The 22,985-nt window shown below is 44.3% G+C and overlaps 1 long non-coding RNA gene and 1 pseudogene across 2 annotated transcripts in view; one reads left to right on the top strand and one right to left on the bottom strand.

Annotated features, from left to right (window-relative positions):
- Nucleotides 1-9,456, top strand: part of LOC123741694 (uncharacterized) — a 34,588-nt gene extending 25,132 nt beyond the window's left edge. The window contains exon 3 of the long non-coding RNA XR_006769212.2: nt 8,533-9,456. This is a non-coding gene — a long non-coding RNA (uncharacterized LOC123741694). The remainder of the gene's footprint in view (nt 1-8,532) is intronic.
- On the bottom strand, nt 1,085-16,546 carry LOC106601429 (platelet endothelial cell adhesion molecule-like; annotated as a pseudogene). The gene is made up of 16 exons (XR_014389984.1): nt 16,407-16,546; nt 16,238-16,261; nt 14,916-14,962; nt 10,942-11,188; nt 10,466-10,637; nt 10,032-10,292; nt 9,537-9,815; nt 8,453-8,746; nt 7,954-8,235; nt 7,690-7,820; nt 5,980-6,050; nt 5,627-5,674; nt 5,437-5,526; nt 5,224-5,280; nt 4,230-4,258; nt 1,085-1,788 (listed from the first exon to the last, which is right to left on the bottom strand). The product of XR_014389984.1 is annotated as a platelet endothelial cell adhesion molecule-like (transcript).
- Between the last annotated feature and the right edge of the window lie 6,439 nt (nt 16,547-22,985).

Genomic DNA, 22,985 nt, shown 5'->3' with positions numbered 1-22,985 from the left:
GGTGCGCACACAAACACACACACAGCTGAAACATGCACACACAAATAACTGAAACATAATCCAAACAAGGGACTGGGCTATCTCTAATGAAGATAAATGCTTCATCCTAAGGGCTGTGATATACAGTATACGTTAGACTGAACTGGGAATGTAGTTGAGAGCATTTAAGTGGGTGGCAGGCTATGGGTGTTTAGCTGTGTTGTCGGGGTTTTATGGCTTTTCACACAGGGTTGGTCAGTCTTTCAACGTCCCTAAGAGCTTCCTGTCAAAAAGCAAATCCACATGAGCTGGACTGTCAACAACATGTGCCATGACATTAATGAACGAATCAACCGCTTGTGGGCTATAGGCCTTTGTCTCATTAAGCTTTTTTGAATAAACAAATACAATATAGCTAATATAGATATTTAGATTTTGTGATCAAGGATATGTGATGGCACAGACCTTACTAATGTTATGTTGTTGTGTTCCCTTGGCATGATGACTCCACTAGCCTTCCGGACTGAAGAGAGGTTCTGAAATTACTGCAGTTTGGTGTACAAAGACAATATAGCCTACACTTTAAAGTTTGTTTGTCTGTTTTTAATCTCCTCTGGTAGCCAACTACTGAGAAAAGGAATTGACTCCTGTATGACCTCATAACTAATTGAGTCACTACTCGTCTGAGTCAATCAAAGCCATGAAAGGATGGAAACTGATATGCCTTGATGCTAAAACACAGTGGAAACCTCTCACATGATTTCAGCAGCGTGGCACCAAGTTTCCCTACTGAATCGTAAGCAAGGTGCTGCCCTCCTCTGGTCAGGGAGAGTGGATTGCATGGTCACCCACCAGGGGGTACAGACTTTCTTTTGTCATATTGTCACGCTTCTCTACGGGGGTGTCACAGCGCTTGACTGTCACTACACCCCGCAGGCTTCAAAGGTTTCCTTCCTGTCCATGGAGCTCAGCTCACAATGGAAGAAAATGTATTTGTGTGTATTTTCCTCTGGGTCACAACACACATCCTATGTGCACGTTCTCAGGAGAGATGACGGAAACAGTCAATAACTATTTTGTTGTCATTGAGACACAGGACAAGGTCTCCCATTCTGCTGCATTGTTTTATTCTCAATTCACAAAGGCATAATTACAGGCATTTAAAGACTGTACGAAAGGTTAAGAAGAAGAGGTGTAAAAAATATAGAAAATATATGTCACGTCCTGACCAGCAGGGGGAGCTGTTGTAGTAGTTTTGGGGTCAGGACGTGGCAGTCTTGTGTGTGTGAATGTTCTGTGTTGGTCTTGTGACTCCTGATCAGGAACAGCTGGGGATCGTTGTTCCTGATTGGGAGTCATATATGTAGGAGTATGTTTGTCACTTGGTTTTGTGGGTAGTTGTTTTTGCACAGTGTTTGTGAGCCTGCAAAACTGTTCGTGTCGTGAGTACTGTCTATTATTTTGTTTTTCCTGTGGATGCCCTTTCGTTTTACCATTAAAAGCATGAGTATCCACAAACCTGCTGCGCCTTGGTCCTATTCTCTCCCATACGACATTTTCTGTGAGGAGTACGACATTTTTTGTGACAATATACAAATGGATTCAAATCAATAACAGCTCCAGTTGTTCAATGGGCTGAATAAATTAGAGAATAAATATTGATGGTGGTCATTCAAGTTGTCCGTCTTGCTCTGATCCTTGTTCTGGTTCTGGCTCTGGTTCAGGCCGGGGTTCTTGGTCTGGTTCGTACTCTGGTTCTTCTGACTCATGGTCATTGTGGTTTAACTGGGCATACTCAACTGAGCCTTGCTGAAATAGAGAAAATAAAATAAAAATTACAAGAAGAAGCCAGTGTCTGTTTCTACAGTATCTGTCTATTCCAGCAGTTTCCTCCTCCTGTGTTGAATCTTATTTTCTCCATAAGGGCTCCCTCTAAGACAAAACAGTCATAAGGTCTATGTACTGTATGTAAAACTGTCACGTCCTGACCAGTAAAGGGGTTATTTGGTATTATTGTTTGGTCAGGACTTGGCAGGGGGTATTTATTTTATATGGTTTTGAGTGTGTGTTTATGTAGAGGGGCGTTTGATTTATGTATTCCGGGGTTTTTGGTTTAGTTCTATGTATATTTCTATGTCTATTCTAGGGTGTTTAGATCTTTGTTTAGGTATTGGGATTGGGCCTTCAATTGGAGGCAGCTGTTTATCGTTGCCTTTGATTGAAGGTCCTATAATTAGGAGTATGTTTGTTTTGGGAATTGTGGGAGGTTGTTCTTAGCACGGCTGTATTAAGCATGCAAGACTGTTAGTTCGGTCATTTCTTGTTTTGTTTATTTAAGTGTTCACTAATAAAGTTAAGATGAGCACTTGACCCGCTGCGCCTTGGTCCATTTACTACGACGACCGTGGCAGAACCTCCCACCTCCAACGGACCAAGCAGCGGAGAAAGGAGCAGCAGGTGGACTATCGGGAGTTTTGGACATGGGAGGAAATTCTGGATGGGGCTGGACCATGGCACCAGGCTGGGGAATACCGTCGCCCACCGGAGGAGATAGAGGCAGCCAAGGCAGAGCGGCGCCGGTATGAGGCTATATATGCGCCGATAAGGAAGCAGGAGAGGCGGGGGGGCACACAGGTAGTTTGGCTAGGGCAGGCAGTAGACCTGAGCCAACTATCCATGATTATTATGGGGAACAGAGGATCAGAGGAGCACCGTACTATGCGGAAATGCGCACGATCTCGCCTATGCGCACGAACAGTCCGGTGAAAATGATTCCAGCCCCTCGCAAGTGCCATGCTCGAGTGAGCACTCAGGCCGTAGGGGTTGTATGCTCCGGACCGCCAGTAATGCTTCACGGCCCAGTGTATCCTGTTCCCGCTCCTCGCACTAGCCCTGAGGTGCGTGTCTCCAATCTGATACCTCTAGTACCAGCACCACGCACCAGGCTTCCAGTGCGTCAGCCCAGTCCAGTACGTCCTGTTCCCGCTCCTCGCACTAGCCTTGAGGTGCGTGTCTCCAGTCTGATACCTCCAGTACCAGCCCCACGCATCAGGCTTCCAGTGCGTCTGCCCAGTCCTGAGCTTCCGACGACAGTACCTCGTCCAGAACTTCCAGCAACAGTGCCTCGTCCAGAGTGTCCGGCAACAGTGCCTCGTCCAGAACTTCCGGCGACAGTGGCCCGTAGAGAGACGGCCCACTGTCCGGAACCGAGTGAGACGGCCCACTGTCCGGAACCGAGTGAGACGGCCCACTGTCCGGAACCGAGTGAGACGGCCCACTGTCCGGAACCGAGTGAGACGGCCCACTGTCCGGAACCGAGTGAGACGCCCTACTGTCCGGAACCGAGTGAGACGCCCTACTGTCCGGAGCTCCCAGAGTCGCCCTACTGTCCGGAGCTCCCAGAGTCGCCCTACTGTCCGGAGCTCCCAGAGTCGCCCTACTGTCCGGAGCTCCCAGAGTCGCCCTACTGTCCGGAGCTCCCAGAGTCGCCCTATAGTCCGGAGCTCCCAGAGTACAGTCCAGGGTCTACAGTGACGTCCTTCAGGCCGAGGTATTCAGTAGGGGTGGACTGGTCAGGTGGGGGACTAAGGCCTGAGCCTGAGCCACCTCCACTGTAGGAGAATTGGGGAGGGGGGGTGTAGCACGGGAGCCGTCGGTGATGGCAGCCACCCTCCCTTCCCTCCCTTTAGTTTAGGGGTTTATTTTGTAGAGATTTTTTTTTGTTAGGTGCATCCGGGGTCTGCATCTTTGGGGGGGGTGTACTGTCACGTCCTGACCAGTAAAGGGGTTATTTGGTATTATTGTTTGGTCAGGACGTGGCAGGGGGTATTTGTTTTATATGGTTTTGAGTGTGTGTTTATGTAGAGGGGCGTTTGATTTATGTATTCCAGGGTTTTTGGTTTAGTTCTATGTTTGTATATTTCTATGTCTATTCTAGGGTGTTTAGATCTTTGTATTGGGATTGGGGCCTTCAATTGGAGGCAGCTGTTTATTGTTGCCTTTGATTGAAGGTCCTAGAATTAGGAGTATGTTTGTTTTTGGAATTGTGGGAGGTTGTTCTTAGCACTGCTGTATTAAGCCTGCAAGACTGTTAGTTCGGTCGTTTCTTGTTTTGTTTATTTAAGTGTTCACTAATAAAGTTTAGATGAGCACTCGACACGCTGCGCCTTGGTCCATTTACTACGACGACCGTGACAAAAACAGTACTGTTACGTACATGTGTGTATTTGTTAGTACATTGCTCTACTTACGCCGTCAGCTTGTTCGGACTCTGACTCACCTGCAAAAACAAGAGCAGGAGACAAGCTCAGGAAAACATCACCCTCCACCCAGAGCCTCCCCCTTCCCCAAAACAACACCCTCCACCCAGAGCCTCCCCCTCCCCCTTCCCCAAAACAACACCCTCCACCCAGAGCCTCCCCCTTCTCCAAAACAACACCCTCCACCCAGAGCCTCCCCCTTTTCCAAAACAACACCCTCCACCCAGAGCCTCCTCCTTCCCCAAAACAACACCCTCCACCCAGAGCCTCCCCCTTTTCCAAAACAACACCCTCCACCCAGAGCCTCCTCCTTCCCCAAAACAACACCCTCCACCCAGAGCCTCCCCCTTTCCCAAAACAACACCCTCCACCCAGAGCCTCCCCCTTTCCCAAAACAACACCCTCTACCCAGAGCCTCCCCCTTCCCCAAAACAACACCCTCTACCCAGAACCTCCACCTCTCCTCAAGACTGACGCCTTGGGCTTATCGCATTACAACTAATGTGTGCGTTACTAGTCAGTTTCCCTGCCGACAAGCCCATTGACAATATAGAGGCAGGCCAAAGCCCATGATTGTTTTCTCTTCCCCTGCGCTGCAACATTGTTTGATAAAAATACCATTGATATTTACAAGGAGTAGGTCAATTACTCAACAATGGACAATATGGTTGGCGTGTGGGTTCTTATTTCAGGGGTTAACAAGGGAGCAGTCTGTCCTCTGACTCCGCTTGACAGATTCACCCTGTGTTTGGTTTGGATTGTAATAACAGGAAGTTCCCTTTGACGAGAGCAAGAAGTGGACAGCTGGCTAAGCGGCTGGCTTAACGGCACCCTCTCTCACTGACAATGCAGATGTTTAGAGTTAGGCCTGGCCTGGTTTCCTGCATGGCACATTTCTCATACCCCAGAGAAGAAGCCCATCTAATTTGCTGTTTCTTAGTATATAGAGGGCCTCAGTGAACATTCAACAGGATGTTACTCTTACCTTGATTCGAATTCAGCACTTTGCTGTACACAGTGTCTGTGCCTTTCTTCACGGGGGCTAGAAATGCATAAACAAATGCTTCATAGGGACATAATCAAAAAATGCAAGTGGACAGCTCATGATTATTTGACATTAAGCAATAGATCAATAATAATGTTGACATGCGTATTTGAAGCCTAGCATCCCAGCTAAGAGGATGGGTCAGTCTCTTACCTCTGGTGAGGTCTACCTCCTGGGGATGGACCTCAGTGTATTGTGGCACAGGTACCTCAGTAGTTTCCTCGCTGGTCTGGTCGTCAGACTCTACAATAGTCACACTTAATGTTAGACATGAATAGTTACATATTTAATGCTCCTACTGTTGAAATATAGGAGTTGACCTCATGAACTCTGGTACACTCACCTGAGACGTGATCACTCCAGACACTCCTTCCCATTACCCCAGGAGTGACTGCAAAACACAGAAACCAGGGGTCAGTCATACAGGACACCGGTCACATCCAATTGGATGAAACATTCATTGCTTTGCCATATTAGGTATGCATCCCCTCACCTGCTCTTTACCCTGAGCCAAGCTAGGTGGAAGGAACACACAGAGAGGAAGAGAGATGACATCCTGAGAGGGTGAAGGGTTGGAGCAAGGTTAGGGCTGCAAGACTCCATCAACTTTCTATCATGGGCCAAAGGTTTAGTAGTGTGAAGTCCTGACAGCAGGTATAGGTTATACTGTACAGTAAATCAGTAGACAGATCTTACCATTGGCAGCCTCATTGACTTTTCCATGGGTCAGTCTCAGAGTCTCGTCTGTTTTAGTGCTTGCTGGTTTCCTGAGAGAGGGGAACAAGAAAACACAATGATCAATTAAACAGGAAAATCCTATATTACCTTTGTCGTGTCTTTGGGGGTACCATTAAACTGAAGACATGTTTATCAATTAGCTCCCTGTAATTATTATCACGCGATTAAACTGATTAATCGTTTAATTGCAATTAACTAGGAGATCGGGGCACCAAGGAGAATATTCAGATTACAAAGCTATAATTTTCCTAATATAACTTTCCTGTACTATAATATTCTATTCTATTATAGTATAGGCCGATTATCTTCTGGTTTAAATGGTGTATTTTACCTCGAGTCCAGTCTCATTCCAAACGTCGTAAATTGTTGTATCTGCACGAACCCAGTCTTTACTAAAATCATCCATACATCAATTGTCTTAAAATCATTTATTTACTACACTAAGTAATTAACAGAAAACATACAAACAGTAATTATCGTCACAAAGGATTGGTATAGTAATGTGCGCTAATGGCTAACAGGCATGGCTGGTCTGTTAGACAATGGGTCATAAACGGTCAGCTGAGAATGCACACCTACAGAGTTCATTAATATTAACAATTGACAATTGAAGGCTCACTCATTCGGGAACAATTGCAATCAATATATATTTACGCTCAGTGTGTCGTTCTGATTCTTGTTGGAGAGTTCGGTTCTGTTGGGGAGTTTTTGTCCGCGTTCTCTCTCTCTCTCTCTCTCTCTCTCTCTCTCGGTTAGAATGGATCTTTCAGAGCGACATTCATTAATGGCGTCATAGAATGGATGTTTCGTTGGTCTTCGCGTTCGATGATATAATTTACTTAGCTGCAGACTAATAATTCATATCAAAGACTTGTTCTTATTCTGTTGGTATCAATAGTCAAAAAGTTAACCACGTGGTATTTTTCACTTTCAGTATCGGAATTGGATGGTAAAACCTATTGGCCATGGAGTGGATGCCTGGTCTGGGGAAATGTAAATCAGGGGGTGTTTTATAGTGCCCATAGAACAGGCTTATCAAATGACGCCTGGTCCTGTCTGTGTCCCTGGGGGGCGGGCCGATGACTGAGTTAAACTTGGTACAGAAATACAATTCTATCACATTAACATCAGTACATAGCATCTCTATGTTTTACAAATAGCTTTATCCTTATTAATACATTTTATACAACCATTATGATGCAAGTCTCAAGCTGAGGCTATTATATAAACAGTTTTATGGTAATATGGCTATATTGTCTCTTCTGAGTATCACAAAATTGTACCAAGCGGACCGGTTCGTAGCTGGATTCTTCACCAATCTTCCATACCTTCTCCAGAACACAAATGTCGCTTGGCTCCCCAATTCTGTGAGTTGGAAGAATTTCCTGTGTCTCTCTATGGGCCATGTGGCCAGAGACTCTCCTGGAATTTTAGAGTTTTTACAACCCTTTCACACAGGGCCTGGGTTGGGGGGAAGGTAGGTTGGGTGGTGGTGCAAAAGGGAGGGGGTCAACTGTCCTCCCTGTACCAAAAGAGGCCAATGTCATGACACCTTTATCGCTTTAATATTCACATCTTCCCAAACAAAGAATTGTGCAACACCTGTACATTCAATGGTTTGTGAATAGACAATGGTAGTATGATGAAATCAAAGCCACGCCTACTCACACTGACAGTTCCACTGTTCTCTCTCTTCTAAATGGAAGAAGGCATTTCTTAACCAGGATGATGATGATGAGAGACACTGTGCAGGATGCAGAATGCTGCGATCAGCCCCTTCTTCCAGCCAGCCAACTTCACTGAAGACAGCAAGGTTACAGAGGTTACCTCAGGTCAAGTTCAGCCACAGTGGATTTACCTAAGGACTTCTAGTCACACACCAGTGTGTTTATGTGATAATACTTTCATTTGCAAGATCCCTTCCCCTCTCACCTCCAACAGTGACCATGGCACTCCTCTGGCTGTCATTGGATGGGTTGTTAGTGACGCAGTAGTATCCGCCTCCATGCTCTCTACTGACACCTTGAACCAAGTGGGATAATCGCATGTCATTGGTGGTCTTGGACAGCAGGGGCAGGGCACTCTTTGTGTGATACCATGTGTAGGTGATGGGCGGCGTGCCCCGCTGGACAGTGCAGGTTAGGGTCAGGTCCTCCCCCTCAGCCACGTCCCCCATTTTGGGTGTCACGGTCAGTACTGGCCTGGACACTGGCTCTGTGGGGAATTAATGTTGTTGAGTCATTACAGTAAATCTACTATGTCATCAGTTAGACTGACTGTACCAGCATCTCCCTTTTATAAACCAGAGCCATATGTATGTATGTATGTATGTATGTATGTATGTATGTATGTATGTATGTATGTATGTATGTATGTATGTATGTATGTATACATTTGTTTCTGTTATAAACAGGTGGTGTGGCCAACTCACCTATGATGGTGGCAGTGCGTCGGAGGTGCTCTCCTGAGCTCTCCATGTGGGGCTGACTGGGGTTGTTCTCGGCCTTGCAGGAGAAGCTGTGGATGTCAGTGCTCCTGTGGATGGAGGTGATGTTGAAGAGGGCTAGATCCCAGGGACTGCGAACCACCCTGAACTCAGCTTGTCTGTAAGGGCTCAGCAGGGTGTAGGTGATGGGCAGACTACCGTTGTCACTCTGACACTGGAAGGGCTTGCCCAGGATCAACCTGCCCCCTACCACGCTCAGAAGAGGGACTGACACAGGCACTGACAGAGGGAGAGGGGGAACAAAAAAGAGAATGAATAAGACCGAATGAGACCAGAGAAGAAAAAAACTGTTAGAAAATCAAGCACATGCAATGTTTGAGAATGTTGAATGAGAGTGTTTTTAATATGACCCCATCCACTGTCAGAACAGAAATTACAAGATTGTTATAATGCTGTTATTGCATCAAATGGTTGTTTTATGCAACATAATAAGGGGTTGTTAGAACACTCATCTGTCTGTGTGTGTTCTACTGAAAGTGGGCCTCTAGGAGATTTAAAACTGACAAAAGATCTGCAATGTCTTCTGAGTGATAAACCTAACAAGACCGCATTCCATAGCATGATTAGTGTCTGTGTGCCTGACTGGAAGCTACCAGGGAGAGATGGCTCAGGGCCAGACCCTGGTTTCTACACAATGAGAAGTTTTTACAGCAGATACTTATAATTCACAGCAGACAGTATCTTTCATACAAATCTTGAACTTGTAACCCATTCCATACATCTGTTGTTTGTCATGTAGACTGAAGGGGGTGTATCTTGGCTATAAAGACCTTTGTACCTTTGTCTCGAGGCTCTTAACGAATCATCTGAGGGTGATTCGTCGACCAGCCATCATTATCTTAGGGCATTCAATCGATTCACTTTATATGTGTGTGTTGTATTGACCTGCTCCCTTATTAATAAGTGAATAAAGATTCAGTTTAAGTATATCTCTGACTTGTGTGATAAGTTTGTCTCTTCTCATTTGAAAGTAAAGAAATTAACCACCACACCACACAGAGAGACTCACCTTTTGCCTTGAGGACAATCTGTGTGCTGTTTTTGAAGATATTTTTGGTTTGGCCTCTTCCTTGGGCTTGGGCCAGGCAGGAGTCATTTCCATTAAGGGAGGGGTGTGCTGTGGCACTGTAGTTCCCTCCTGATGTCAGTAGGACCTGGTTCCTGTACTTCACGTCCCCAATGTTGATTCTCTCATGGGAATAGCGGTCAGTATCACAGTTCAGTGTAAAGCGCTCTGTCTCAAACACCTCTCTGGGCTTCATCACCAGGACTGGCTTGGAAAACAACTCTGTGGGGATCAGACAGAAAAAGCAAAGTGTCAAACATTAAATTCAAAGATACTTTGGCATGGCGATACATTAAATTCAAAGATACTTTGGCATGGCGAAACATTAAATTCAAAGATACTTTGGCATGGCGAAACATAAATTAAGTTAGAAAACGCTCACTATTACATGTCATGTGGCCCAACCTTTTACAACCCAGTCAGACATCCAATACTTGCCTTTGACTTTGATGCTCTCATAGGCTTCTTTCTGCACATTGCCTCTGTCCGCCTTGCACACATACTCCCCAGAGTCCTCTGCCAGCACTCTGAGCGTATGACTGAAACTAATGTAGGCTGTCTTAAGCACCCTCTTGTCCTTGGTCAGGAAGACCACCACATTGGGTGGGGGGTTCACCACTCGACAGACAAACTTGACAATGTCACCCTCAATCACTTCTTTACCAGGAAGAATGTTCATGACGGGTGTGGTGAAAAGTTCTAATGATACAACAGAAGAACAGGGAAACTCTTTAACCCAACATTTATTTTCTTACAGGTGATCAAATACTGAAGCACACAGAAGCATAATGCCCATAGCTACTATAAATCTGAACCGGTACCTTCCAATGACAAATGCAACAGTTATAGTCAGCATTCAACCCCACACTTACCTTCGACCATGACCTTGACAGTGTTACTGTTGTTGGACCTCCCAGCGTCGGGCAGCATGGTAGAAGTGGAAGAGCAGGGAGCCAGACTCATCTGGGGCGCTGCAGGTAGCTGCCACCTCATCCCCCTCAAACAGGATCTGGGAGGTCACCTGCAGCACAGGCGTCTGTAAGCCTGTAGTCGAACAATCAATGTCAGTCACTAGGATTTCACATACCATGCATCATCAGGAGGAATATACTTGATACTGTATGTACCTACATATAATGGATTACGAATGAAGATATTTTATTTTATTGAACCTTTATTTAAAAAGGCAAGTCAGTTAAGAACAAATTCTTATTTACAATGACGGCCTACCCCGGCCAAACCCTAACCCGGACGGCGCTGGGCCAATTGTGCACCGCCCTACGGGATCTAGAGATCTAGAGAGTTTTACCAGAAAGTCAATATAATCATGGATCCATTTCAGCAGTACCTGTGACGGTGAGTCTGTGGGTGCTGCTGCCTTTGCTCTTGTCTTGAACTATGACCTGGCACTTGTAAGTGCCAGAGTTGGCAGCCCTGGCCGGGGTGAGCTGGTGAAGGACCGCAGGTTCGGTGGTGTTTTTAGAGTAGACCAGGACATCGTCTCTCAGGAAGTTGAAGCTGTGTGTCAGGGGGTGGGACTGGTCATGGCTCACGCTGACCTCACAGTTCAGGTCCATCAAGGTCCCACTGGTTACCTCGAAAATAAGGGAAAGCCGCACACTCTAAGAGCTCAGATGCAAAAATGTAATAACCAACGTTTCGACAGCAAAGCTGTCTTCATCAGGGTATCATCACAAACACTGCGAGATGAGTCATTTATATAGTGTCAAGAGACACACAGGTGTTTGTAATCAAATCAAATCAAATCAAATCAAATTTATTTTTATATAGCCCTTCATACATCAGCTGATATTCTCAAAGTGCTGTACAGAAACCCAGCCTAAAACCCCAAACAGCAAGCAAAGCATGTGAAAGAAGCACGGTGGCTAGGAAAAACTCCCTAGGAAAAACTCCCTAGAAAGGCCAAAAACCTAGGAAGAAACCTAGAGAGGAACCAGGCTATGAGGGGTGGCCAGTCCTCTTCTGGCTGTGCAGGGTGGATATTATAACAGAACATGGTCAAAATGTTAAAATGTTAAAATGTTCATAAATGACCAGCATGGTCAAATAATAATAATCATAGTAGTTGTCGAGGGTGCAACAAGCACGTCCGGTGAACAGGTCAGGGTTCCATAGCCGCAGGCAGAACAGTTGAAACTGGAGCAGCAGCACGGCCAGGTGGACTGGGGACAGCAAGGAGTCATCATACCAGGTAGTCCTGAGGCATGGTCCTAGGGCTCAGGTCCTCCGAGAGAAAGACAGAAAGAGAGAAAGAGAGAATTAGAGAGAGCATATTTAAATACACACAGGACACCGGATAAGACAAGAGAAATACTCCAGATGTAACAGACTGACCCTAGCCCCCCGACACATAAACTACTGCAGCATAAATACTGGAGGCTGAGACAGGAGGGATCAGAAGACACTGTGGCCCCATCCGATGATACCCCCGGACAGGGCCAAACAGGCAGGATATAACCCCACCCACTTTGCCAAAGCACAGCCCCCACACCACTAGAGGGATGTCTCCAACCACCAACTTACCGTCCTAAGACAAGGCCGAGTATAGCCCACAACGATCTCCGCCATGGCACAACCCAAGGGGGGGGGGGGGGCGCCAACCCAGACAGGAAGACCACGTCAGTGACTCAACCCACTCAAGTGACGCACCCCTCCCATGGACGGCATGGAAAAACACCAGTAGGCCAGTGACTCAGCCTCTGTAAAAGGGTTAGAGGCAGAGAATCCCAGTGGAAAGAGGGGAACCGGCAAGGCAGAGACAGCAAGGGCGGTTCGTTGCTCCAGCCTTTCCGTTCACCTTCACACTCCTGGGCCAGACTATACTTAATCATAGGACCTACTGAAGAGATAAGTCTTCAGTAAAGACTTAAAGGTTGAGACTGAGTCTGCGTCTCTCACATTGGTAGGCAGACCATTCCATAAAAATGGAGCTCTATAGGAGAAAGCCCTACCTCCAGCCGTTTGCTTAGAAATTCTAGGCACAATTAGGAGGCCTGCGTCTTGTGACCGTAGCGTACGTGTAGGTATGTACGGCAGGACCAAATCGGAAAGATAGGTAGGAGCAAGCCCATGTAATGCTTTGTAGGTTAGCAGTAAAACCTTGAAATCAGCCCTTGCCTTAACAGGAAGCCAGTGTAGGGAGGCTAACACTGGAGTAATATGATCAAATTTTTTGGTTCTAGTCAGGATTCTAGCAGCCGTATTTAGCACTAACTGAAGTTTATTTAGTGCTTTATCCGGGTAGCCGGAAAGTAGAGCATTGCAGTAGTCCAGCCTAGAAGTAACAAAAGCATGGATTAATTTTTCTGCGTCATTTTTGGACAGAAAATTTCTGATTTTTGCAATGTTACGTAGATGGAAAAAAGCTGTCCTTGAAACAGTCTTGATATGTTCTTCAAAAGAGAGATCAGGGTCCAGAGTAACGCCGAGGTCCTTCACAGTTTTATTTGAGACGACTGTACAACCATCCAGATTAATTGTCAGATTCAACAGAAGATCTCTTTGTTTCTTGGGACCTAGAACAAGCATCTCTGTTTTGTCCGAGTTTAAAAGTAGAAAGTTTGCAGCCATCCACTTCTTTATGTCTGAAACACAGGCTTCTAGCGAGGGCAATTTTGGGGATATTAGGCCAAGTGTGGCCTAATATCATTGGTTAACTCAAATATTTAAAAAAAAATGGCATACAAAGAACATACAAAAAGACAAACAAATGGATAGCATACGATCATAGCATTTGTAGTCTAAAATGTATCTAACAAACAATTACAATGGCAAAATCACAATAATCACAAGAATGGCTTCAGATCAAAGTCTATGTTGAGACCGAAGGGAGCAAGGGTCTTTAAATTAAAGATCCAGGCAGCCTCTCGTTTTAACAATAAATGATCAAGGTCACCCCCTCTCCTCGGGAGGGTGACATGTTCGATGCCAATATAACGCAGAGACGAAATCGAATGGTTTGCTTCCAAAAAGTGGGCCGCAACTGGGTAAGTCAAGTTTTTGCACCTAATGGTGCTACGATGCTCTGAGATACGTACTTTTAATTCACACACATCTACATTTATAAGTGCCATTGCATTGAGCACAGCCATTACACTTGTAATTTCCATCCAGTAGGGGCGCAAATAGACGTTGTTCAGGAATATCTTGGGGTGGTAAATCAGAGTGTACCAATTGGTCTCTGAGATTTCTGCCCCGCGAGAATACGACCAGGGGAAGGTCAGAAAACACATTACCGAGACTATGATCATATTTCAGAATGTGCCAATGTTTGTGAACGATTCCTTTAATTTGTTCAGAGCACTTTGAATAGCGGGTAGTGAGAACGCAGGAATGCGTCTTTTTGCGAGACTGACCTTGAAAAAGGTCATGTCTCGTTTTGTTTTGAATTTTCTCAATGGCAATATTAATCTGATCCTTGTTGTACCCCCTCTCCTTGAATTTATCCTGCGTCTCAGCCCATACTGGATGGAAATTACAAGTGTAATGGCTGTGCTCAATACAATGGCACTTATAAATGTAGATCCTTCAAACACCCCCAAACAGGGAAATCTATCCCAATTAAAGGTGTTATTACGTGTTCCACTAAGGCAGTTATTTATCTTATAACTTGTCCTTGTGGTAAAAATTATGTGGGTAAAACAAAGTGTGAATTAAAAGTACGTATCTCAGAGCATCGTAGCACCATTAGGTGCAAAAACTTGACTTACCCAGTTGCGGCCCACTTTTTGGAAGCAAACCATTCGATTTTGTCTCTGCGTTATATTGGCATCGAACATGTCACCCTCCCGAGGAGAGGGGGTGACCTTGATCATTTATTGTTAAAACGAGAGGCTGCCTGGATCTTTAATTTAAAGACCCTTGCTCCCTTCGGTCTCAACATAGACTTTGATCTGAAGCCATTCTTGTGATTATTGTGATTTTGCCATTGTAATTGTTTGTTAGATACATTTTAGACTACAAATGCTATGATCGTATGCTATCCATTTGTTTGTCTTTTTGTATGTTCTTTGTATGCCATTTTTTTTTTAAATATTTGAGTTAACCAATGATATTAGGCCACACTTGGCCATGATTACAAACACCTGTGTGTCTCTTGACACTATATAAATGACTCATCTCGCAGTGTTTGTGATGATACCCTGATGAAGACAGCTTTGCTGTCGAAATGTTGGTTATAAAATTTTTGCATCTGAGCTCTTAGAGTGTGCGGCTTTCCCTTATTTTCTAGTTTTCTACTCCGCTAGCCAGCACCTCGCCTTTATAGGTGTGCGTTTCTTTTTTCTAGATCCCACTGGTTACCTCGCCACTGGGGTCCAGTTTGAGTGTCACACTATCTATGGTGAATACTGGACAACCACACACACAGACACACAAAGACACCATGACATCCAAGGCTAATGCAAACTACTATTTGGGGTACAAAATATCCAAGGCTAAATTGACTATTCTTCAAGACTAGCCTGGGAGTTCCCTCTGTGCTTTCTCCTTTACAGTGCAGGTAGAGTCCTCCAGACAGAGGAAGGCCCTTCCCTGGTGCCTGGCGGCCCTCCACAGTAAGCAGGAGATGTGCCTGGTGACCCTCCACTCCACTGCACAGTAAGCAGGAGGTGTGCCTGGCGGCCCTCCACTCCACTGCACAGTAAGCAGGAGGTGTGCCTGGCGGCCCTCCACTCCACTACACAGTAAGCAGGAGGTGTGCCTGGCGGCCCTCCACTCCACTGCACAGTAAGCAGGAGGTGTGCCTGGCGGCCCTCCACTCCACTGCACAGTAAGCAGGAGGTGTGCCTGGCGACCCTCCACTCCACTGCACAGTAAGCAGGAGGTGTGCCTGGCGGCCCTCCACTCCACTGCACAGTAAGCAGGAGGTGTGCCTGGCGACCCTCCACTCCACTGCACAGTAAGCAGGAGGTGGAGGAGGAAGGAAAGGAGGAAAACACTTTAACAAACACAGACCAACCTTCCCCTCCCCTGGGAGGGCTGTGGCTTTACCTTGGCTCCTGTTCGCACTCAATACCAACAACACTATTGGGCCTGAGCTGCCACAACAAAGCGGGCATTTTGTTCCACATCCTCCCTGGTAATACTTTTAGAATAGGTACACATACAGCTCAGCCATGCAGGAGAAATGGTTGAGACCTGAGCCAAAAGTACTTTGGAGCCAAATTTGTGACTCAGCCTTCGGGGAATAGATACGATCTGTTATTACAGTTATATACCACCAGCTCCCTCTCAATACCCCAACGAGAGCACAGAATGAACTAAGTTGCTGAGAAAAAATAAAACCATTACAGTATCTGAGAATGTAGGTGGATCAAAGAGGTTTAACATCTCAGAAGCTCGTTCACATGCTGACACAAAACAATGAAACCAGCTGCGTATTCCGCTTAAAATACCTTCAATAAATCGAATGAAAAACATGAAAATATCAAGGAAGCCAGACGCTCACAATACCCATTTCCTACAAAAATAACTATTTTGTGTGAGGCATAAAAATAGCCGCTTATCAACCGTAGAGAGGACCAACTGCCCTCAAACTGTCTCTATGCTGGGACTCTTCCAGCTCTCTGGTGCATTTATTAAAGTGGCATCAAATACAGAAAGTAATTGTGTCTCATACTTACATGACTGAGCTCCTGCCCCTTGCCCTGTGAGTGGAGATAGGTGGAGAGAGACAGAGGAGGAATAAGAATAGAAAACAAGTGATGTGAGAGACAGACATACATATGAATAGAAGGTGAACTAAAGGTAACCTATCTGAGCTCAGAAAGTAGAGTAGAGTGCTGGGTCCTTACAGGGTGAGCAGACTGGTCAGCAGCAGCAGAGGCAGGTAGAGTGGTGGGGAGTCCATCCTGAGTGATGACACTGATACAGCACCACAGCCAGGAGCAAGAGTGGCAGGCGCTCACATAGGGACAGGGGAAGAAGGGAAAGACGGGCCGGGCCACAGGGAATGAGAGGTGGAGTACGCAAGGAGCAGGAAGGTGGAGAGGGCGGGGCATAACTGTCTAAGTGTGTGTGTTACGCCTTCGTCTTATCATTGGCCTTCTTTTTGTTTCATTGACCAGGAAATGACTGTTGCTTCCTCAGGATATGCAAGTTCCCAAATGTAAAATGTCTTGACTTACCCCAAATTTTGTTGTGTTACAGCTTGAATTCAAAGTTGATTAAATTGTTTTTTTCCCCTCACCCATCTACACACAATACCCTATAATGGCAAAATGAAATATTTGCAAATTTATTGAAAATTAAATACAGAAATATTTAATTTACATAAGTATTCACACCACTGAGTCAATACATGTTAGAATCACCATTGGCAGTGATTACATCTGTGAGTCTTTCTGGGTAAGTCTCTCAGAGCTTTGTACACCTGGATTGTACAATATCTGCCCATTATTAATTTCAAAATTCTTCAAGCTCTGTCAAATTAGTTGTGGATCATTGCTGGACAACCATTCAAGTCTGGCCATAGATTTTCAAGCAGATTTAAGTAAAAACTGTAACTCGGCCACTCAGGAACATTCACTGTCTTCTTGGTAAGCAACTCCAATGTAGATTTGGCCTTGTGTTTTAGGTTATTGTCCTGCTGAAATGTGAATTCATTTCCCAGTATCTGGTGGAAAGCAGACTGAACCAGGTTAGCATTTTGTCTGTGCTTCATTCAGTTTATTTTTTATCCTGAAAACTCTCATCTTAACGATTACAAGCATACACATAACATGAGCAGCCACCACTATGCTTCAAAATATGGAGAGTGGTACTCAGTAACGTGCTGTATTAGATTTGCCCTAAACAAAAAGTGAATTGCTTTGCCACATTTCTTGCAGTATTACTTTAGTGCGTTGTTGCAAACAGGATGAATGTTTTGGAATATATGTATTCTGTACAGGCTTCCTTCTTTTCACTCTGTCAGTTAGGTTAGTATTGTGGATTAACTACAATGTTGTTGGTCCATCCTCAGTTTTCTTCTATCACAGCCATTAAGCTCTGTAACTATTTTAAAGTCACCTTTGTCCTCATGGTAAAATCCTCTCCGGTAACTGAGTTATGATGCCTGTATCTTTGTAGTGACTGGGTGTGTTGATACACCATCCATAGTGTAATTAATAACTTCACCATGCTCAAAGGGTTATTCAATGCCTGCTTTATTTATGTTTACCGATCCACCAATAGGTGTCCTTCTTTGCAAGGCTTTTGAAAACCTCCCTGGTCTTTGTGGTGGAATCTGTGTTTGATATTCACTGCTCACTGCTCTTACAAATAGTTAGTTGTATGTGTTGGGTACAGAGGTAAGGTAGTCAGTCAAAAATCATGTTAAACACTATTATTGCACAGAGTGAGTCCATGCAACTTATTATGTGATTTGTTAAGCAAATTTTGACTCCTGAGCTTATTTAAGCTTGCCACAACAGAGGGGTTGAATACTTATTGACTCAAACATTTCAGCTTTTCATTTATTTATTATTATTTGTATATTAAAAAAAAAATCACACTTTGACATTATGGGGTATTGTGTGTAGGCCAGTGACCAAAACATCTCAATTTAATCCATTTTAAATTCAGGCTGTAACACAACAAAATGTGGAAAAAGTCCAGGGGTATGAATACTTTCTGAAGGCACTGTATTTGTTATTGTCAGTAGTTAAGTATTAATTAAGCCTTGCCTGACTTTGTTAGTGTACATAGAGGGATGAAGTCATGACTTCAACAAGTGTGGATTCTAGCCTATAGATAGGACCCTGGTTGATTGGCAGACATGATATGATGTTATGATGAGTCTGAGTGTTGACATTGAAGCCAAACCCATGCAGGAGTGTGATGAGTGTATCTAGGCGTTCATCCCGCCTGGCCCTCCCTGCTCATTACTCAATGTAGTCTTTGATACCACCTGCTGTTAAACTTCCAGCAACACAGCAGGGGTTCATACAGTATGACCTGAATCTTATTCTAACCTCTCATTACAATGCTGTTCAAAATAATGAAAGATGACAAGAATCCTTAGATTAACTCCTTCAAGATATTCTTAGCAATATCATCTTCGTCATTAACGTCAACTCTCCATCATTCATGTCCGCTAATGGAAATTGAGTTTTAAATTAGACACACCAAATACAGACCAAAATGTACTTTGTCCCTGCACTTATTGTTTATGAATGATTGGAAAGTCCAACAAAACCCTCACTAGGTTTTAAGTCAGTATGACCATACAACACATAAAGGGTTAACCAAAAAGGTTATGTCTTCTAGCCAGGAAATTCAATATTATTGTTAGTGGGAGAAAGTCAAACCGAAAGACTGTGCTTCATTACTGCTTACCTTGTTATGACAACTTCTTTGCTGCCCCTCAGACAAAAGCTTTGGGCTAGTGTGGTTCTGATGAGATCTACATAGGATCTACATAGTACACTAATAGGGGCTTGACAAACAGAGAATGTCTGAAATAACTACTCTGTCCAAAGAGCATATAGGGGTATTTTACATACACTGTCTGTCTGTCCATGTTATGGTGTGAATTCCTGCTCAGTCCTGATTGCAATTCTCATATCTCACCACTAAGAGGTGCTAAAGGCTCACAGGGAAAAGGGCTACAGCAGCCAACATCACCTACTCTATGTTCTTCTCACCGCATCCACATCTGCATAAGGCCCGTAGCCTGTAATGTTTATGTAGCATTGAAATATTAAGTGAAATTTGCTGTAGGTATTACTACAGGAGTCATGTAATGAAACCCAAAGCCAGTACAGAGCCTGAGGTATTGCCCTAATTGCTGCTGTCCTTGTGATGTGTTGTGTTTTGCTGTGCTGTGTTGTGTTGTGTTTTGTCCTGTTTTGCTGTGCTGTGTTGTTGTGTTGTGTTGTGTTCTGTTGTGTTCTGTTTTGCTGTGCTGTGTTGTTGTGTTGTGTTGTGCTGTGTTCTGTTCTGTTTTGCTGTGCTGTGTTGTTGTGTTGTGTTCTGTTCTGTTTTGCTGTGCTGTGTTGTTGTGTTGTGTTGTGTTCTGTTCTGTTCTGTTTTGCTGTGCTGTGTTGTTGTGTTGTGTTGTGCTGTGTTCTGTTCTGTTTTGCTGTGCTGTGTTGTGTTGTGGTGGGTTGTGTTCTGTTATGTTTTGCTGTGTTGTGTTGTGTTCTGTTATGTTTTTCTGTGTTGTGTTGTGTTCTGTTATGTTTTGCTGTGTTGTGTTGTGTTCTGTTATGTTTTTCTGTGTTGTGTTGTGTTCTGTTTTGCTGTGGTGTGTTGTGTTCTGTTCTGTTTTGCTGTGCTGTGCTGTGTTGTGTTCTGTTAGGTTTTGCTGTGTTGTGGTGTGGTGTGTTGTTGTGTGGTGTGTTGTGTTCTGTTATGTTATGTTTTGCTGTGTTGTGTTGTGTTTTGCTGTGCTGTGTAGTGTTCTGTTCTGTTTTACTTTGCTGTATTGTGGTGTGTTGTGTTGTGGTGTGTTGTGTTCTGTTATGTTTTACTCTGCTGTGTTGTGGTGTGGTGTGTTGTGGTGTGGTGTGTTGTGTTCTGTTATGTTTTACTCTGCTGTGTTGTGGTGTGGTGTGTTGTGGTGTGGTGTGTTGTGTTCTGTTATGTTTTGCTGTGTTGTGTTGTGTTTTGCTGTGCTGTGTAGTGTTCTGTTTTACTTTGCTGTGTTGTGTTCTGTTATGTTTTGCTGTGTTGTGTTTTGCTGTGCTGTGTAGTGTTCTGTTTTACTTTGCTGTGTTGTGTTCTGTTATGTTTTGCTGTGTTGTGTTTTGCTGTGCTGTGTAGTGTTCTGTTTTACTTTGCTGTGTTGTGTTCTGTTCTGTTTTGTTGTATTGTGTTTTGCTGTGCTGTGCTGTGTAGTGTTCTGTTATGTTTTACTCTGCTGTGTTGTGGTGTGGTGTGTGTCTTTGCGTCTCCATATGACCCAGGACCTGAGTGACGACCTGTATTCGTTAAACATTCATGGGACAGGTTAGTGCTTAATTGCACCGCTGGCTCATGGGTTAGTGTGAAAAAGCTTTGTTTTCTCACAAAGTCACTGAGGGGTCCAGCACACACCCACATACTGTACCCTAAGTCTTTCAGACTCAATGTTGCAATATAGCTGGAAGCTAGCATGCATATATAGATGTAACATCCCCTGTGCAGTCATTTGCTTACATTGCTTACATAAAATGCCTTATTTCATGTTTTGTACTCATACTTTTAAGTTTTCACACATTGGACAAACGGACTTTTCAAAGTCACCTGCCTTACACATACTGTATATTAACTCCTTGTGCACCTAATTTAAGCTAAAACATACTGTTTCGCTGCCCTAGATTGTCATTAACAGTGTAGTTGGCAAACATTCTTCTACCCAGGATGCTGCTGTGTGTAATTGGCGCCCATGGCCAGTCTGTCTGTCTGTCTGTCTGTCTGTCTGTCTGTCTGTCTGTCTGTCTGTCTGTCTGTCTGTCTGTCTGTCTGTCTGTCTGTCTGTCTGTCTGTCTGTCTGTCTGTCTGTCTGTCTGTCTGTCTGTCTGTCTGTCTGTCTGTCTGTCTGTCTGTCTGTCTGTCTGTCTGTCTGTCTGTCCACACAAGGGTGCACAGCTGACTGTGACTGATGTACAGTAGAGATGGAGCTGACTGTCTGAATGGATCTGGCTGAGCTCCTCATCATGCCATGATGCCCAGTCACTTGGAAATCATCCTACAGGTCCCACAGGGAGGGGAAGAGTCACCCGCCTGCTGCGGCAGAGGCAGGGCTGGGTGCAACAGGGAGGTGGTGGGGGGTGTTATTTGAGCAGAATGTCTGTCTACTTGACATTTTCTCATTGTTTCTCTTATCAGGCATACATTACGTTCAGTGAATGACCTCCAAAACCGACGATAGTGTTGTTGAGAGAATAGAGTGGCAGGCAGCATGTGTTTGTATTCACCATTATAGAGCATTCACATATGAGAGTGATTGATGGTGCCCTGTAGCGCTGCTGTTGAGGCGGTTAGTTCTCTGTGGGTCGTGGGTACAGAGATCTGATTGATGTCATAGCCCCGGGCGGCACCGCCAAAGCTCCCCTCCTCTCTTCTGACTGGCTCAGGCTCTGCACACCGCACTGCTATGCTTCTGCCTATAAAACCTCTCACTGTGCTAATAATGCATGTCATCAATACCAGAGAGGGAGAGAGAGGGAGGCAGGGAGGGAGCGAGCGAGAGAGAGAGAGAGAGGAAGAGAGAGTGGTAAAGGGCTAGAGAGAGAGGCATGGAGGGAGAGAGCGAATCATGTAAACTGCACATTAGCAGCCTAATAAATGAGAGCACCATTGTCTTATAACTCAATCAGACCAGCAGCGTCAGTGTCCTCTTACTAATTCGTTAGCATTTCTCTTTGTGATGTTACCCTGGAATTTATCTCTCACTTTGAATTAGTCTCAGCTAATTTAGCTTGTATTAGATACAACCTTCAAAAACTGTACTGTACTAGCCTCATTTCAAGCTTCTAATACACATCACCTAGTAAAGTAGCATGACACATGACGACAACTTTTGGGTCTTGAAGCAGTAGAGCACATATCTAGCTCAATGCAAAAATGTCCTACTGTCCAATAGGACTGGTATGAGAGTGAATTGTTATTGACATTGTCATTATTGAATTGGTGTAACACAGTAAAATAACACAGATACTATATACATAAATCATTGCAATGATCAATGTAGCCACCGCTAGCTACAGCCTTTTATCAATACGTGGCACTATACTTCACATAGGCAGTTATAGGAAAGCAGTGATATTCTATTAGACCGTACTCCATGGTTTGACAGTTCCCACTAACAGGTGATCCTTTACTGAGTCAACAACTTCACAGACATTAATGATTTTTCTAAAGCAAATTAAGTTGTCAAATTTCTCTTGCTTCTGACACACTGAAGTAGAGACAATGATGCCAATCAGTCATTCTTACAGTAAGTTAGTCTGGCACATTTTGAATAATTCGTTTCCCTAGTTCGTGCTCTCATGTTCTCTCATATTTTAATTGTGTTTGTGGTGCCCTATAGACCAATAGCCCTTTAAAAGATGTGGAAAAACTGTACTGGAATCTAAGGTTATGTATCAAGTCAGAAATCAAATAATTCAAATAGAAACACTACAGAGGTATTTCTCTACAGGAAGAACAGGTAGTGACAAGGACTTAACATAAAAAAATAAATATCATAAACAACATTTTCCTCATCACCTCAACAGTGTAGTCAAGCGAGGCTGAGAGCCACGGTTCTCATGTCGAGAGCTTGGGACTATTTGGGTTCTATCTGCATTTTTGTCAAACTTTAGTTATTGACATAGCTTTCTACCTATACCAATGTTCTCTACCCATTTAGTACTCTAAATAAATCAAATCAAAATCAATGTTATTTGTCATATGTGCTGAATA

The sequence above is a fragment of the Salmo salar genome, chromosome 03 (genome assembly GCF_965601325.2).
Source record: "Salmo salar chromosome 03, fSalSal1, whole genome shotgun sequence".
NCBI lineage: Eukaryota > Metazoa > Chordata > Actinopteri > Salmoniformes > Salmonidae > Salmo > Salmo salar.
Note: the sequence above shows the minus strand (reverse complement) of the source record. Positions and strands in the feature narration are given on the sequence as shown.